The following is a 15,238-nucleotide window of genomic DNA, read 5'->3' as shown; positions in this document are numbered from 1 at the left end:
AAAAAAAAACTTGAAGAGGAAATAACACTGAAAGCCGAGGAACTGTGGAAACGTTTATGTACTTAGTATAAAGTGGGAAAGAAAACAGACTCACAGAGACCTGTGCTGGTCATCCACAAGCACAAACAGAAAGCAACGGGAAGCAAAATATTTAATGAGGGCAAATAAAGCATTTTTAAATTTATTGGTAACTTGATTTGAAACTAATTCCTGGAAAGGTTTATCTTTTTTCCTTTTGAGCTTAAGAAAGGAGACTCATGAAATTATATGAATATTAATAATCCATTAAATACATGAATTATATATTTAATTATAATTAAAGAGAATAGAACCAACACATTTTGAGAGGGGAAAAGAGCATTTCTAAAGCAGCTGAAAGCTCTTCCTTGGTGTGTATGTAACCGGGGATTCCTATGCTGGAGAACAGTCTTCTCTGGAACAGAGGACCATGTAGGGCAAATGAAGATCTGGAAAAGATCTCGGAAGTGTAGGGTTTTTTTTTTTCCTTCTCTAACGAAAACAGCTTTAACTCTGAATTAATGCCCCTTTCCTTCTATACTTTAATAACTATTTATGCTACATAAATTTCCAAATATTCGGAGTTTCTGGGTAAATTGATATTTAAAGCCTCATTTCCATACATCCAGTGCATTGTGAAATTTGAATGCCTGTCCAACACTACGGAAACTATAGGTCACAGGTAGATGGTTCTAAAGCCAAAGTTACCATTTTGAGGTCACCATTATTTATTGTATCAGAATTTTGAAGCCCTATCAACTGTGTGGAGAAAAGGAAGAAAAATGCTTTATCTTTTCTGTAAGGGAAATGTAAACATGACCTGCTTATTTTATAATAATTTATACAGTTATATATTTTGTAATAATTTCTAAGTATATTTACAAGAATTCTAGGAATAAAAGTAGCCCAGGTCTGCACTATGCTTTTCCCTCTTACGTTCTGGGCCTGTCTTCTGAAGAGGAGGAGTAAGGCAAGCTTTATCTAGAGATCTTACTAGCTTCCTACATGCAATTTTTATCTCATCATTGTTCTTTGTCTGCCGGCCAAGTGGCTCATAATTTGTCTCTAAGCAACACCCTTCTGGGGACAAATTACTGCAAAAGGTGCTACATAGATTAATTGTTTTAGTTGAATATGACTGCAAATGAACATGAATATAGAAAGTATATAATTGTTTTTCCTATACCAACAACAAGACAGAAGAAAGAAAAATTAAGGAGCCGATCCCATCTACAATTACACCCAAAAATCATAGGATACCTAGGAATAAACCTAACCAAGGAGGCAAAGAATCTGTACTCAGGAAATTATAAAGTACTCATGAAAGAAATTGAGGAAGACACAAAGAAATGGAGAAACGTTCCATGCTCTTGGATTGGAAGAACAAATATTGTGAAAATATCTATGCTACCTAAAGCAATCTACACATTTAATGTAATCCCTATCAAAATACAATCCATTTTTTAAAGAAATGTAAAAAATAATCCTAAAATTTATATGGACCCAGAAAAAAACCCAAATAGCCAGAGGAATGTTGAAAAAGAAAGCCAAAATTGGTGGCATCACAATTCCAGACTTCAAGCTCTATTACAAAGCTGTCATCATCAAGGCAGTATGGTACTGGCACAAAAAAAGACACATAGATCAATGGAACAGAATAGAGAGCCCAGAAATGGACCCTCATCTCTAGGGTCAACTAATCTTCGACAAAGTAGGAAAGAATGTCCAACGGAAAAATGTGTCTTCAACAAATGGTGTTGGGAAAATTAGACAGCCACATGCAGAAAAATGAAACTGGACCATTTCCTTACACCACACACAAAAATAGACTCAAAATGGATGAAAGACCTCAATGGGAGACAGGAATCCATCAAAATCCTTGAGGAGAACACAGGCAGCAACCTATTCGACCTCAGCTGCAACAACTTCTTCCTAGAAACATCGCCAAGGCAAGGGAAGCAAGGACAAAAATGAACTATTGGGACTTCATCAAGATCAAAAGCTTTTGGACAGCAAAGGAAACAGTTAACAAAACCAAAAGACAACTGACAGAATGGGAGAAGATATTTGCAAATGACATATCAAATGAAGGGCTAGTATTCAAAATCTATAAAGAATTTACTAACTAAACACCCAAAGAACAACTAATCCAGTCAAGAAAATTGGCAGAGGACATGAACAGACATTTCTGCAAAGAAGACATCCAGATGGCCAACAGACACATGAAAAAATGCTCAACATCACTCAGCATCAGGGAAATACAAATCAAAATCACAATGAGACACCACCTCATACCAGTCAGAATGGCTAAAATTAACAAGTTGGGAAACAACAGGTGTTGGAGAGAATATGGAGAAAAGGGAACCCTCTCACACTGTTGATATCTATCTATCTATCTATCTATCTATCTATCTATGATGGAATATTACTCAGTCATAAAAAATGAAATATTGCCATTTACAATGACAAGGATGGAGCTAGGGTATATTATGCTAAGCAAAATAAGTCAATCAGAGAAAGACAAATACCATATGATTTCACTCATATGTGGAATTTAAGAAACAAAACAGATGAACATGGGGGGGTTAGGCAAACCATAAAATACACTCTTAACTATAGAGAACAAACTGAGGGTGGCTGGAGGGGTGGTGGTGGGGGATGGGTTAAATTGATGATGGGTATTAAGGAGAGCACTTTTGTGGAGTTATATATGTTATATCTGTTATATATAAGTGATGAATCACTAAATTTTACTCTTGAAACTAATATTACACTATATGTTAGCCAACGGGAATTTAAATAAAAACTTGAAACTACAAAAAAAAAGAGAGAGAGAGAGGGGGGCACCTGGGTGGCTCAGTGGGTTAAAGCCTCTGCCTTTGGCTCAGGTCATGATCTCAGGGTGCTGGGATCGAGTCCTGCGCTGGGCTTTCTGCTCGCAGGGAGCCTGCTTCCTCCTCTCTCTTTGCCTGCCTCTCTGCCTACTTGTGATCTCTATCTGTCAAATAAATAAATAAAATCTTTAAAAAAAAAGAAGAGACAGAGAGAGAAGTGGTATACATACACACACTCATACAATGGAATAGTAAAAAAAAGAATGAAATCTTGCCATTTGCAACAATGTGTATGGAGCTAGAGAGTATAATGCTAAGCAAAATAAGTCAGTAGAGAGACAAATACCATGATTTCACTCTTATGTATAATTTAAGAAACAAAACAAACAAGGAAAGAGAAAAAGAGACAAATCTGTAAACATCATCTTCTCCTCCTCCCCCCCCCCCACCTCGTCCTCCTCCTCCTTCTTCTTCTTCTTTTTTTAATAGAGAAAACTTAAGCAGGCTCCATACCCAGTGCAGAACCCTACACATGGCTTGATGTCAGGACTCTGAGATCATGACCTGAGCCGAAGCCAAGAGTTGGACACTTAGCCGACTGAGCCACCCACAACAGATTCTTAATTATAGAAAACAAACTGATGGTCACCAGAGGGGAGGAGGATGGGGAGATGGGTGACATAGGTGAGGGAGATTAAGGAGTGCAGTTGCTGGGGCGCCTGGGTGGCTCAGTGGGTTAAAGCCTCTGCCTTCAGCTCAGGTCATGATCCCAGGGTCCTGGGATTGAGCCCCGCATCGAGCTCTCTGCTTGGCAGGGAGCCTGCTTCCTCCTCCTCTCTCTCTGCCTGCCTCTCTCCCTACTTGTGATCTCTATCTGTCAAATAAATAAAATCTTTTAAAAAAAAAAAAAGGAGTGCAGTTGCTGTGATGAGCACCAGGTGCTGTATGGAAGCTGAATCACTATATTATATACCTAAAACTAATAAAACACTGAATGTTAAAAAAAATTTTCCTTTAGATAGACAAGTAGATACACATACTCTATGGAATACCTTTTTACATTAGAAAAATATCTGATTATAAGTCAAAAAGCTTGAATTAAATTTTGTAAATTTCATTTAGCATGTAATTTACATTGTTATGACTAAAACCCAAGCCACGTTCTTGCTGGGAAGTTGGTTCTTACTAAAATACCAGTGGTCCTCACATTCCTAGAGGATGTTCAAGAAATTCAGTCAATCTTATTTTTCCATCATGGAAAACTTCCTTAATAAAATGACAGAAAAAGTAAATTTATTCCACAAATATTTGTTGAGCACCATCTCCTAGGTGCTGGGGATTCAGTAGTAGGCCAAAACATACAGAAAGCCCTACATTAATGAAAAGTACTTTGGGAAGGATGAAAGCACTGAAGGAAAGTCAATGTAAAAGTAGACTTCTTTTTACAGAAATGTGCTGGTTACTATATACAGATATTTGCCATGCAAAATGTTCTTGGATTTGGAAAACAGGTTGAAGATTGGTTAATTTATGTGGTTAAAATTGACTAAAGTATAATGAAAGAAATTAAATTATTCAGTAACAACTAAAGTATAGATTTAGTTATGGAGGAAACATATACAGTCTTTAGATTTCACTTCCTATATCATGGAGAGCCTACACATAAAGGGTTATATCCTAATTCCTATATCATAACATGGCTCCACTTCCATGTGGCAAAAATCTGTATTTCTGTAACATGTTTTTTATATACTTTCACTGCTAATGTCTGAGATTAATCAACTACTATTAGCCTCAGGAAGTGCCATATCTATTATATGAGAATTCTCCACTTACTCCCACATAGCAGGAAGCAACAATAACAACAAGAAGGGCAATAGACTCAGAGTTATGACAATTACTCAGATTTTTAAAAGGGGGTAGAGAGGTGGAAAGGGATGAGTAAAGAACTGTGCAATTAACCAGTGGGCTCATATACAGAATTCCTCCTCAATCTCCCCCTGCTAGGCAGATGACAACAAGGAGAGGGAACAGGTGGGCAGTCAGAGAGTCAAGGTCAGCATGGGAGAGACCTTGACACCATGGCTTTAGGAATCAATGTTCCTTCTAAACTCTTCATTAAATGAGGAATAAGACAGCTAATAAAATAAGTTAGGCTGTTCTTTTTTTTTTTTTTTTAAGATTTTGTTTATTTATTTGACAGACAGAGATCCCAAGTGGGCAGAGAGAGAGAGGAAAGCAGACTCCCTGCTGAACAGAGAGCCCAATGCAGGGCTCGATCCCAGGACCCTGAGATCATGACCTGAGCTGAAGGTAGAGGCTTAACCCACTGAGCCACCGAGGCACCCCAAGTTAGGCTGTTCTTAATCGAGACAGAGAAGAGAGAGAATTCTACATGGCCTGCCACTTAAATAAAAGGCCAGTGAGTGAAACACTGGTTCTCAAACTTGAGTGTGCATCAACATCTCCACAGGGGCTTGTTTCTGACACAGATGCAACATGAGGATTTACATTTCCAAGTGATACTGATGCTGAGAGTCCAGGGATCACACTTTGACCACCACTCGCAAGAGGTACACATAAAAAAAAGATATAGAAAAGGTGGGGCACCTAGTGCCTCGGTGGCTCAGTCGTTAGGTGTCTGCCTTCAGCTCAGGTCATGATCTCAGGGTCCTGGGATCGAACCCAGCTTTGGGCTCTCTGCTCAGCAGGGAGCCTGCTTCCTCCCAACCCCCACCTGCCTCTCTGCCTACTTGTGATCTCTGTCAAATAAATAAATAAATAAATCTTAAGAAAAAAAGGAAAAAAAGGAGGGGCATATGACAGGAAAAATGCTACAATTACTCCCATTATTTCTGTGTCCCCCTCCTTGAGTACAGGTGGAATCTACACATGTGACAGTGTCACTCTGATGATTAAGTTAATAATAAGCTAACTATGAGTAATCAAATAAGAGATTGCCTTGGGTAGTTTTTACCTAATTAGGTAAGACTTTAAAGAAAAGTGAAGAGTCAGAGACACATGTTTCAACTGGCCCAGAAGAAAACAACATCTGTATTGTGAACCACCTATGGGAGCCACATGCCCCTATATTTAACTGGACAAGTATTTATTAACTAACTATTATTTGTAAGACTAGTGAATTTTTTTTATTTGTTTATTTACAGCATAACAGTGTTCATTGTTTTGGCATCACACCCAGTGCTCCATGCAGTACGTGCCCTCCCTATTACCCACCACCTGGTTCCTCAACCTCCTACCCGCCCGCCCCTTCAAAACCCTCTGGTTGTTTTTCAGAGTCCATAGTCTCTCATGGTTCATCTCCCCTTCCAGTTTCCCTCAACTCCCTCTCCTCTCCATCTCCCCATGTCCTCCATGTTATTTGTTATGCTCCACAAATAAGTGAGACCATATGATACTTGACTCTCTCTGCTTGACTTATTTCGCTCAGCATAATCTCTTCCAGTCCCATCCATGTTGCTACAAAAGTTGGGTATTCGTCCTTTCTGATGGAGGCATAATACTCCATTGTGTATATGGACCACATCTTCCTTATCCATTCATCCGTTGAAGGGCATCTTGGTTCTTTCCACAGTTTGGCGACCGTAGCCATTGCTGCAATAAACATTAGACTAGTGAATTTTTTAAAAATCACAGTTCTGTTACTCAAAGGGTTCAGTGTCTAATAAGAAGGAAAACAAACAGTTTTTCTTCAAGGCAGATTATAATAAAAGTCCTAAGAGATACATAAGCAAAGGGTTAGAGCAGTTTAAAGGAAGAACAGGTCACATCTGGCTGGGAATAGAAATATTTACTAGAGAAAGAGGCATGGGAGAGAGTACTAAGAAATAAGGAAGGTTACCATAAACAAAGATATTGGAAAAAAAAAAAAGAGCAAAGAGAGGATCTATTCCAAGGAGATGGGCCAAATAAACAAAAACTTAGAGGTATAAAAAATATAGGGCATATTTACAGAATTGCAGGTGGTCTACTAGGGGTGTAGTATAAGTATCAACAAGGCAGGAGAGGAAGATGAGGCCAGAAAATTAAGTTATAAGGGCTTCTAAATGTTTAAAAGGATCAGTAATTGGAAAACTCAAAATGGAAATCAGGGATGCGAGCCATCTGTAGAAGTCAGTGGGACTAGAATTAACTGGTGACACAGTAAGTTGATGACTTACCAACTTTAAATTCCTTCTTTTCTGCTAACAGTTTCAAAATTGTTCCAGGAAATTATATTACCTTAATTTTAAATATAAGTACGTGTCTGGGGATATTAAGAGTAGAAGTGATATGAGGCTCAGAATTCCATTACACTTAGAAAGATAACCTTCATGACAAATTGGAAATCTCTCATATATTTCTCTAGCTGTTTATTTGTACTACAAACAGCTTACCCTAACTTTCATTACTTACTCTTAATGCTAGCTGCGTATCTATATCCCAATATTTTATCCTTTACCAATTTGGTCTTCATTTAGAGGGATTTTATCTCCTTGAATTTTCCTTTCTAAGGACAGAAAATTCTCATTCTGCTTTTCCAAACAGTCATTAGAAATGTAGCTATCCCTATGAGTCAGTAGAATTCCTTATCTTTCTGATATTGGTCACTTGTGTCCCTGTACTCAATCTCTAGGAGGTATCACATCACATGGAAGAAAAGAGATAACACCCCCTTCCTATAACATACAGAAATTTTCTTACCTTATTTTTAATTTTTTTTAAAGATTTTATTTATTTATTTGACAGAGAGAGATCACAAGTAGATAGAGAGGCAGGCAGAGAGATAGAGAGAGGGAAGCAGGCTCCCTGCTGAGCAGAGAGCCCAATGCAGGACTCCATCCCAGGACTCGGAGATCATGACCTGAGCCGAAGGCAGTGGCTTAACCCACTGAGCCACCCAGGCGCCCCACCTTAGTTTTAATTTTTAAAAAAGTATTTGAAAGGCCTTGTTTGGATTACAAACACCTTTAAGTAAGAATCTTTTTAAGTAAGAATTACTTAAAATATTTTTTCTTTAAGTAGTATTTATTCTTTATGTAAGAATTACTTCCAGACTCCTTCTAGATTATATATAACTTATCTGACATAAAATGTTTAGTATTTAAATAATAGTGTTAGCAACTAACCGGCTCAGCAACACACAGAAAATTTGGATCTCGTAAAACATGGATCAATTGAAAAGTTTAATGTGAAAAAATCAACTTCCATTTTAAGGGATACACCCTGGAGTACACCAATGCTCCTCCTGAGGAAAAAAAACCCAGACAAATAGAAAATGAGATGCACAAAACATCTATTTAAATGCATCAATGACCTACTGAAGCAATGAGAAGGAAGGGAAGCCAAGATTCTGAAGAGTCTTGAGAAGAAATAACCATGGAAAGAAAAGCCAAGAATCCTTAGCTGCTCTTGCCCTGGGGAAATTTGGCAGTGCTGGATCCTAGAATCAGAACTGGCTACTAAGTAGACACACCAGCAGAGTTTTGGGTGGCCTTGCATTACTGGAGATACAAACTTAGAGATTTGTAGGGCTAGTACTCAAGGGAAAAGGACTGCTAAGAGTTTAGCTGAGCTACCCCACGGTACTGCTGCTTCAGCACACATTTTTTTAGCCAAGTGGCCTGCAGGGGCTTCAAACTGACACTAGCCCCTCATGTAACAGCTTTTGGTAGTCACAAGCAAATTGTGATCCATAGTCTCCCCTGCTTCGTGGGGACTTCTTCTTTGTGTACCCCATGTAGCGTACCAAAACCTCATTCTTTTTGGTTTGAATTGACCAATCTGACCTTAGCTTGGGAACCCCAAAGCACTTGGCCCATAGACCCTAATAAAGACATGTGCCCATGTCCTGCCTCTTTCTTTGCCTGCACCTTTCCTTGACCTCTTGATGTTGCCTATTGTTGTGCCATGTACTTTCTCCAGGATCTGTGGATAATAAACTTCTCTATTTCTATTTCAGCTTCTCTTATGGACTTTTGTTGAACTATGGCTCACGATCTGGTACCCTGTGCTCCACTTAACAAATGTTAACTTAACAGAATCCAAAGAGGGACAGATGAAGCACTGGAATTGGCACATGGTATTTTCCCCAAGATATTTGTTGAACTCTGAAGCTGAATGAGGTGGGGAACTAAGAACCTACAAACAAAGATGACAAAAATCAGGTCTGGGTTTCTGGCTGAGGAGAAAAAAGTAATAAATGTAAGGATTAAACAGAAGGAGAGGCACCAGTGAACACATCAGGCCTCCTACTGAAAGCTCAAGAGAGCTATACCCTGGAGAGGTAAATGGAGCCCTATCTCCTGTGAACAAAGCTTAGTCCTCAATTGGATTTAGGTGATCAGTCTTCACTCCTGCCTAGCAGAAGAAAAGGTCAAACTGGAGAAAGATTACATGACCTGGAGCCTCTATGATTTTTTAATACCCAATGTCCAAAATTAATTTAAAAAATTACTTAGCATGACAAGAAAAGGATCACATAAACAAAACTTAGGAGATGAAAAAGACCTCTATATGACTTGGTGATTGGGTTTAGCAGATAACAACTTTGGAATGACTATGATTAACATGTTCAATGAAATAGAGGAAAAGGAAAAAAATACATTAAAATAGTGAAAAGGGCAAGAATTAAAATTAAAAATTCAACACATGGATTTAATAACAGATTATATGCAAGGGATTAAAAGGGTAAGTAAACTCAAAGACACGTGATTGTGAAATAGCAATACTAAAAAATAGAATAAAAATGAGTGGTGAACACAGGCTCAGGACATGGTCCCAGGGTCCTGGGATCGAGCCCCGCATTGGGCTCTCTGCTCCGCGGAGAGCCTGCTTCCACCTCTCTCTCTGCCTGCCTCTCTGCCTACTTGTGATCTCTGTCTGTCAAATAAATAAACAAAATCTTAAAAAAAGAGTGAATACAAAAAAGAATATGAAATATATGTGAAGCATAGTGGAAAAGTCTAACTAAAATGTAATTAGAGTCTTGTGAGGAGTGGAGAGAGAGTGAAACTGAAGAAATATTTGAAGAAATAAAGATGACTAGTCCAAAAGATGAAAGACATCAAAATACAGATTAATAAGCTCTGTAAACCTCAAGAAGTATAAAATACAAAGGATAAATATTCCTAGCACATCAGAATAAAACTTCTAAAAAAAAACTTCAAAGCAGCCAGAGAAAATTTTTACTTGAAAAGAATCCACAGATTTGTTGGTAACTTGTCAAGAATAATAGAAACCATAAAACAATGATATGACTCCTCAAAGTCTTTCAAAATGACAGTGATACACTTTTCAGAAAAACAAAAACAGACACTGAAATAATTTGTTGTCAGTAGACCAAGAGAAGGAACGTAATCACAGATGAAAACACCAAATATATTAAAGTAATGAAGAGTTAGAGGAAAACTAGACATTTAATTGAATACTGACTCCACAGAATGATGATGGTGGTGATGTCATCATATAGGGTTCAAACTACAGAAGACCTATAGTGCATATAATAAAGAAGGCAGAAGGGTGTAAACTGAATTAAGAACTTATTAGATCTAAGCATTATCTGGGAACTGTTAAAAGTTAAAAGTTAAAAAGTAATCATTTGTATCAGCTTGTTAGAAATCAAGAACATAAATTATAATCTCTAAGGTAGTCACTAAAGATAAACAATGACTAACAAGTAACTAACAAATAACATATGAAACAAAATAATATAATTTAATTTAATATAACAGTAGGCAAGAAAGGAGGAAAAAACCCATAATATAGGCGGGTCAAATAGAAAACAACCGAAGACAGATTTAAACCCAACAGTGTCAGTAATCACAATAAATGTAAGTGGGTTAAATATTCTAAGAAACTAAGACTGTCACACCAGATAAAAACAATTCAACTATATTCCAAATCTAAGAAACACATTTTGAATATAAAGACACAAATTGAAACTGAAAGTATGAGAAAAGTTGCTTTAGTTATAGTAACACCAAATGTAGATTTTAAAAGAAGAATGATCATCAGAGATAAAAGAGGAATTTTAATAACAATAAAGGGATTAATCCCCAGGAAATATAAATTTCTAAATCTGTATGCACTCCAAGACAAAGATTCAAAATATATAAGGGAGAAATTAACAGTACTAAAAGAAAAAATGGTCCAAATTATAATCATAGTAGGGAGACTAATATGTTCATCCCAGTAGCTCATAGAGCAAACATGCCAAATCTTAGAAAGTCTATAGAAGATCTGAACAATACAATTAGCAAAGTTGGTCTAATTTATGCATCAAGAATAAAAGAATTCACATTCTTTTCCAATGTATATGAAATATTTAATAAACTCTACTATTTTTGGGTCACAAAAATGTCTCAACAAATTTTAAATTTTTATTTTATTTTTTTTTTAATTTTTTTTTTATTTATTTGACAGAGAGAAATCACAACTAGGCAGAGAGGCAGGCAGAGAGAGAGGAGGAAGCAGGCTCCCCGTGGAGCACAGAGCCCGACATGGGGCTCGATCCCAGGACCTCGGGATCATGACCCGAGCCAAAGGCAGAGGCTTTAACCCACTGAGCCACCCAGGCGCCCCAATGTCTCAACAAATTTTAAAAGAAAAAATTATTTAGAGTATATTTTTGATCACATTGGAATTCAGCTTGAAATTGATACTAAACCCAACTCACTGCAAAACAACAACAACAACAACACATTATAATCCATTAAACAACAGTGAAAAGGAGCATTTTATGAGGTGCAATCTCTTTAAAAAGTGGATCAAAGTTTTTAACTCAACATACTCATGTTTGTAAATGAACTTATAGCATGAAAAACATACATTACAAAACAATTCATGGGGAAAAAAGGAAAATTAGAAAGAAATAGAAAATATTTTGACCTGAATCGTAATGAAAAAATAACATATCAAAACTCAGGGATGCAGTTAAAGCCTTACTTAGTGAAAAATCATGTCTTTAAAAATAGTAATGAGAAGAAAAAAATGCTAAAAAGCAATTTTTTAAGTTTCTATATCAAAAGATAGAAAAAGAAGTATTCAAACCCTAAGGAAAAATAACAAACACAATGGAAGATATAAACTAAAACTGATGAAATCTACCAAGACCAATCTTTGAAAAAAAAAAAAAGCATACACAAATTACAATATCAGGAACAAAAAACTGAACATCACTACAGATTTTACAGACATAAAGAGTATATTAAAGGACTAATTGGAACAAGTTTATGCCATAAAATTTGACAGTTTTGATGAAATGAACAAATTCTTTAAAAATATAACTTGGCAAAGCTGACAAAAGAATAAATACAAAATCTGAATAATCATACATGTGAGCACACATGTGCATGCACACACATCAAATAATTAAATTTATTATTGAACACCTTACTCTGAAGAAAATTCCAAGCCCAGATGGCTTTATTAGTGAAGTCTTCCACTAATTGTAAGAAAGACATATCACTAATAAACAAATTCTTCTAAAGACAGAAAAAGTTGGAATGAATCACAACTCTTCAATGACATCAGAAAAATCTTTTTCTTTTTGTATGCATTACAATTCAGGTAACTGTTCATTTAGACACCTTTTTTTTTGTAATTACACAATAACATTTAATTGTAAATCAAGACATGGTATGATGTAATGACCATGTATATTCCCAAACAGGTTTTACTATTGGGAGAATGGAAATATGACCACAATAATCTTGATACAAAAACAAGGACATTACAGGAAAATTACAAGCCAATCTCTCTTAAAGATAGATATAAAATTCCTAAACCACATAATAGCAAGTCAAATCTAGCTGTGTATAAAAATAATAATAGATTATGAATAAGTGGAGTTTTTTTTACAGGAACAAAAGGGTAATATAACATTTGAAAATCAGTTAATTTAACTTCACTAACAGAAAAAATGAGAAAAAAAATGGTATGGTCATTTCAATAGACACAAAAAAGCACATGATAATGTTGAGCAATACAAGAAGCTCAAAATGTACCCAGAACAGGGAAAAAGTTTCTCTAATAATGAAGAAGAAAATGGGAAGAAATGACAGTTTGGAACTCAGCTTCCAGATAGGAGTATGTTCCAGGGCACTGATTGGGCAATCCAGGATACAGATATCCAGGTGCAGTAATGGCTCCTTCCCCAGCAGAAAGGTATTCATTTACCAAAGTCAACACTCATTAGTGATATAAATTTTTAGCAACAAGGAATAAAAGAGAACTTCATTAATCTAGTGAATGATTATTTACAAAAGCAAAAAGTAAAAATGAAGTAAAAATACTTCATGGAGAATTACTGAAAGCCGTCTCCCTGAGACTGAGAATGAGACAAGCACATCCAAAACTAGCATTTCTACTCAAAACTGTATCAGAGATCCTAGTTAGTACAATATGGCAAGACAAACTGAAAGATATTTGCAATACTATATACGACTAAAAAGTAGAATAAAACAAGAACTCCTATGAATTAAAAACAACAAGGCAACAGGTGGAAACTTACTTAAATAATAATATTTAGAGGAATGAAAAGAAGTAGTTAGGCTTCAGGGCTTGATCCAGGGACTCAAGAATGTTACCCAGTTTCCTTCAGGTTCACCACTCTACCTCCAGCAGTGTCAGCTTTATGTCCACAGGCTGGCTCTCACTGTGGTCAAAGACGGTTGTCAAGAACTCCGCAGCCATATTCTTTCTCACTCAAAGACAGAGAGAGGAGATTAAAATTGAGATTGTTCAAGTATTTTAAGCAAGGGACCTGAGATTTACTCTGACTGGGCTGATGTGGGACACATGTTCATCTCTTATCAAAACCTAGAGAGTGTACCGCATTGATGAATTTAGCTTGATCATACACTCCATCCCTTGGATTTGGGGGTAAATTCAACGTCTCAGATCCCTGTGGATCCTCAAAGAGAAACAAGTTGTTGGGAAGGGGGTAAAGCAGAGGTGCCCAAACTTCCTCTGTTCACAGTGCCCTTACTGCCCCACTAATTTTTTCATGGTGTCAAAAGAAATCACCAACAGGTCTTTTTTATTCCTTTTATTAAGTAGTCAGGCACAAACAACTCAATAATAGTAGTTCATGTAACATCCAACTGTTACAGTGCTTCTCTTGAGAATTTAAAAGATCTCACAGTGCTTCTTTGAGTTCTCCATGGAACAGAACACAGCAGGGCAGTTTGAGAACTATGGGAATAACAGCTGATGGAGAGGCAATCACACATAACCACTGACTTCCCAAGACAACAATCATGACAAGAAAATCAGTCACCAAATGTTTTGGAACAAAGGATAGAAACTTCCACGCAGGAGAAATTTAGAAAGCATAGTTGGTGACACTATCTTTTTTTTTTTTTTTAAAGATTTTATTTATTTATTTGACAGAGATCACAAGTAGGGAGAGAGGCAGGCAGAGAGAGAGAGAGAGGAGGAAGCAGGCTCCCTGCCAAGCAGAGAGCCCGATGCGGGGCTTGATCCCAGGACCCTGGGATCATGACCTGAGCGAAAGGCAGAGGCTTTAACCCACTGAACCACCCAGGTGCCCCTGGTGACACTATCTTTTAATGAGACCACAGAATATAAGGAAGAATGATGGAGTTTAGAGAAGAAGCAAAAAAGAGATGATAAAAACTCATCCCCTCCTGCTCACCACTGGGCCAAGAGCTTTGAAAGATAATGAGAATTCCCATGCTTGCCTTTGAAACTCCTGGTCGAGTATCTTTGGCTCTCTTCTACACTGGCTTCTTTGCAATCTGAACTCTGAACCAAAACAGTTAAACCACTTTGTAGATTTGTGATCAAATCATAGGACAGGCTTAATGGCAAGTAAGGATTTTTAAATAACAAAAAAAAAAGAGGCAAAAATAAGAGAAATTTAATAATCTTTATTTTAAAGGCTATGGTTTTAAAAATTAAAATTAAAAACTTACCTATAGCTAACTAGCATAATTCTTACTTTACTGGATCTTTCTGTCACTTGCAAATACAACATCTTAGATCTCTAAAAACCTGCTCCAAGTGTTTCTGGGAGTTCCTGAGGACTGTCTCACATGAGCTCATTACAAATGCGGTTAATTTTCACCAAGCAGTTAGAATAAATGAAGGTAAATTCATCACTGTGTAGAATTATAATCCCTTTGTTTTCTCTGTGTTCCCTCCACGGATTATCACTACATCCTCTGGGTATGGTGGCATCCACTGGGTCTAGCCAGACCTGCCATGTACCACCACACTTCATGTGCATGACTGGACACTGTGGTCATCATCTGTGGCTGCCTCCTTATCTACAGTACAAACCTGTATGGTTTTCCATGAGAAAAAGCAGAGATTTAAGATTACAAAACAGTCTCCTCCCCCCCGAAAACCTTACCACCACA

The 15,238-nt window shown here is 36.9% G+C and overlaps 1 long non-coding RNA gene across 1 annotated transcript in view; it reads right to left on the bottom strand.

The window, feature by feature from the left end:
- Nucleotides 1-6,410: 6,410 nt before the first annotated feature.
- Nucleotides 6,411-15,238, bottom strand: part of LOC123946554 — a 36,425-nt gene continuing 27,597 nt past the window's right edge. Inside the window, exons 3-4 of the long non-coding RNA XR_006819627.1 lie at nucleotides 13,366-13,558; nucleotides 6,411-6,467 (exon numbers count right to left, since the gene is read on the bottom strand). This is a non-coding gene — a long non-coding RNA (uncharacterized LOC123946554). The remainder of the gene's footprint in view (nucleotides 6,468-13,365; nucleotides 13,559-15,238) is intronic.

This window comes from Meles meles, chromosome 7 (genome assembly GCF_922984935.1).
Source record: "Meles meles chromosome 7, mMelMel3.1 paternal haplotype, whole genome shotgun sequence".
In the NCBI taxonomy this organism is placed as follows: Eukaryota; Metazoa; Chordata; class Mammalia; order Carnivora; family Mustelidae; genus Meles; species Meles meles.
The sequence above is the reverse complement of the archived record's forward strand: the minus strand, read 5'-3'. Positions and strand labels throughout refer to the sequence as shown.